The sequence below is a fragment of the Pinus tabuliformis genome, chromosome 6 (genome assembly GCF_031772625.1).
Source record: "Pinus tabuliformis cultivar Carrire ecotype Pingquan chromosome 6, CPIR1, whole genome shotgun sequence".
NCBI classification, from domain to species: Eukaryota; Viridiplantae; Streptophyta; class Pinopsida; order Pinales; family Pinaceae; genus Pinus; species Pinus tabuliformis.
Genome location: NC_142292.1, coordinates 1,571,743,554 through 1,571,747,590, shown reverse-complemented (window position 1 = coordinate 1,571,747,590; position 4,037 = coordinate 1,571,743,554).

Sequence of the window (4,037 nt, the reverse complement as noted above, 5' to 3'; positions counted from 1 at the left end):
CCACGTTAATAAATACATGTTGAGCTCACCACATTACAAGACTTAATATGCAGCTCAACTTGTTAAGGCACGCCCCTTTATGGAGGAGAGGTCATAGAATCAAATCCCATGGACTCCAACAAATTTTATTAATGCACATTAAATTTTTCTAAAGTCCAATTTAATAAGAAAATGCCTCCTTTTGTAAGGATATTGGGCGATTTTCTTTTTACAATATCTCCTTCATCCGGAGTCCATTTTTACCCGTTCAAATTGCGTTGGATTCAGAATGAAGAAATCTACGCAATGAGACTATTTCCAAAAGCATCATTTGACTTTCATTTTTGAGCATTAAAAAGTCATAGAGGATCACTTTCTAATCAATATACAAGAAGGTCATTTTCTCCTAGAGATGAATTGATAAAATTTAGAAAATTTAAAAGGAAAAAATATATCTCATGGCAGACACATAACAGTAAACTGTAAGAAGAAGACGATCAATATTATTCAGCAAAACATGCAACAAACAAGAAGGTATTATCCAACAAGAAAATAAAGGATAACATCAACAACTAGTTACATAAACCGTTTCCATGGCTATTGTTATATGTGCAAGGAATATGGTCACAAACTCATTAAATGTAAATTGTTTTCAAAGAAGAACAAAGCTAATGACCACAGATTTTCATATAAACTAAAGAGTTATAAACAGAAAACAAAACTAACTCCAAGCAGACCAAAAAATGAGCCAAAAAGAAATACACACAACAACCCAAGGAATCCAACTACGGTATGGAAGAGGAAGAAAAGGGAGCAGCCTGAGACTTCAATAGTAAAATGAAGCTATCATTTCCTCAAGGGGAGTTGTGCAAGAAAACAAAAGAAGAATTCATGTAGTGTCACAGGAGAAACAATATATCAGGGGGAGAGAAGCCCCATAATCTTTAAAGAAAATCTAAGTGGATCCAGAGAAATTAACGGAAGTTTAAATAAATGTTAAGACATCTGCAAAAAGATGGAAAACAAGTTCAACATGAATGTGAATTGCAACCTCTATTAGTAATATTTCTTTAGATGCAGAAAAATGATTTGAATATATTGCATGTTTTAACATCTAAGGAGTACTAGGTTTTTGAGTGGTTAGAGTTGGATCAACAACAATATTGTTTGGAATTATCATCCATGGAGCAGAGGAGTTCAATTAACAACTTGGAAGAAGGATTGGGTATTTAATGAATTGGTTCGGAAGTTATCCAATAGAGGTTTAAAATCCATTGAATCTTCTTTTGAAACAACAATTATAACATTTATAAAAGTTAAGGATTTCACCAATATTGTTGTGATCAATTACAAATTGGGGCACAACAAAAAATCATTGGCAAAGTCTTTGGTATCTAATATAGATACCTGTAATAATTGTGGTATTCTCCACAATTCTTATAGGCATATCCTAGACGATGTGAAATTCCAGTACGGAAAAGCTTTGAAATACTATGGTGCAACCCATTTTGAATTTGGTGTTATTAAGTTAGAAACTAATTCTATGATAAATGGCTTATGCAATGAACTGCCCATACATATTTGTGACTTAGATTTTTTTTTGTTGAAAGAGAAGATATACCATAAAACATTTTGATAAATACTATTTGGGAAGAAAAGTCCATACAATTTGATGATTCAAATGATGAAAAAAGAAAGAAGTCTCAGCAAAAGACATATGATATCTCAACCAAGGATGCGATCTTCCTCCAACTTCCTCCACAAACCAATACATCATTTTTTCCTTCTGTTCTTTCCATCCATATAGTTTTGGGAATAAAAATGGAGAATGGTGAATGGAAATAGGCAGGTTATGCTTCATAATGTTATTCTTGAAAATTTCCCGCTAGTCAAAGTGTTGAAAGAACATGATTGGAGAGCAATGGGAGTTGAATAATCACCTACATGGGTGCACTATGATAATCATGATGGAGTTGTCACGCTATTCCAATAGCCCTACCGAGACAATGATAGTGACAACTAGAATGAAAATCAAGATGAATGAAAAAAAACCTATTCCAAGCATTCATTATTCAAAAAATATATATTTCCAGTCATACTATGGAGCATAAACTGCAATTACTTACAATGTGTAAGATGCACAAGAGAATAAATAATAAATCTCATGAAAGTGCATTTTATACGTTATTGGAATCCTAACAATAGAGGTTGTTCTGGAAGCCTTGCCATGATCATGAAGAGCTTAGTTAATTAGGTTGGAGCATTATGGAACATTATGAATGTGGAACGTTAATTTCAGACTATACAATGGACCAATATTATCTATGCCAGCGAAAATATGTAAAGAAATGTGCCATAAATAATAGTTTGAGAGGTGTGACCATATGACAGATGCCTTAGAGGTATGATAATGAAATGACAATGCAATGATAGTGCAGATCTGAGCGTGCAGTGATAGAATTGTAGTGTGGACAAGTGGCATATTATGCCAAGGAATGGATGAGAGGATTGTGTCAATTGCAAAGTGTGCGTGATGGGCATTAAAGGAAAACTGAAAAGTTGAACATTACTCTACCTACCAAATCTGAAGCCTTACGAAAATTCCAGGATATGCGTTATATAATTTTCAGTATCCTCATCATGCAAGAATAGATGAAAGTAGATGTCAAACCAGGGAAATGGTCATTGAAGCAACATCCATGAATTGGTATTAATTGATATGCCTACACTGCAATGAGATGAATTTATATGCCTGAGACTCCATGGCCTAGGTTAAAAATGAGGTTAAGGATTGATGTCGAAAAAACATGACTACTGTTGCACTCTGTCTATACGTAATTTTTGTTACTATGAAGTTAAAAAATTATCTGATCAGGCACCATGACTCATACGAGATTTATGATGGCATTATTGGGTGTATTTCCATTAGCTCTGACTGTTTCTCTTGCAGGTTTCATTTCTATTAAAGAAAAGAAAGGGGGATTGAATGAGACCAATCAGTAATTGTAACCTGAAAACCATTCTCCCTATGAATAGTGGGGCATTACATGGGCCCATAGATCAAACTGAGTGGTGCAAGATGATTTTCTATGGCAGGACATCTGATTTGGGTCATAATTACATGTCAATGATAATTTGTAGCTTCATTTGGAATTTTTGTCCTTTTTGGCATGCCTCCTATGGGGGGAGTGTTGTGGATTCATTTGGGCTTTTGTGGCATGACTATTTTAATTTTATTGATCCTAGTATAACGCTCGAATCTGGCCACCGTGAAGAAGAAGAATTGCACAATTTTTGTGAGCACAAGTTTTTAATCCATAGTTGTTCATAAAATTGGTGATCCCATGAGTCATTCTTTCATAAGGCCCTGACGTCAATATTTGTAGCAAGCCAACCATGCGAGATGATCTGTGAAAGAATGTTTGATTGCGTTCTGGCTGAAGTCAAAACAAGTCATGTAGAAGTTTAAAGTTGCGTTGGCCCAGAAAGTAGAGAACACATTCCCTCCACCAAGCTAATGTCATCCATGTTTTGTGACCATTGTCAGAAGAGTCTATGCAAAAATTTATGGAAGCCCTGTGAATGTTGGGATTGGCAGTTGCAGAATCATTTAATACACCCATGTGGAATTTTAATGTCGAAGTAGCCTTACAAGGAGATTGTGATTTGATAGATTCTTAGTTATGCATCTCACTCGACTAGCCGACCTATGTTGTTACACTCATCCGTTACCTTGGTATCATGATTTTCGCGCTAAAGGCTGAAGTCGTTATCACCAAGATGTTATAAACTAAGACTCAAATAATTGGTTTAGCCAAATGTCTTCTTCCCTTATAGTGCAAATGAATATATTGTTAATGAATTTAACTTAGCCAATGAATATTTTACTGTCGATCACCATACACTATAATATGTGCCAATATGATAAGAAAACTGACTCATTTGAATATCCTTGTTGCATTATAATATACTAGATGCAACTATTTGAACGCATATTAAATCCAAGATTTGAACATTGAAACCAATGCTTGTTTTGGTTTGGAGTCAAAGTTCCAGCC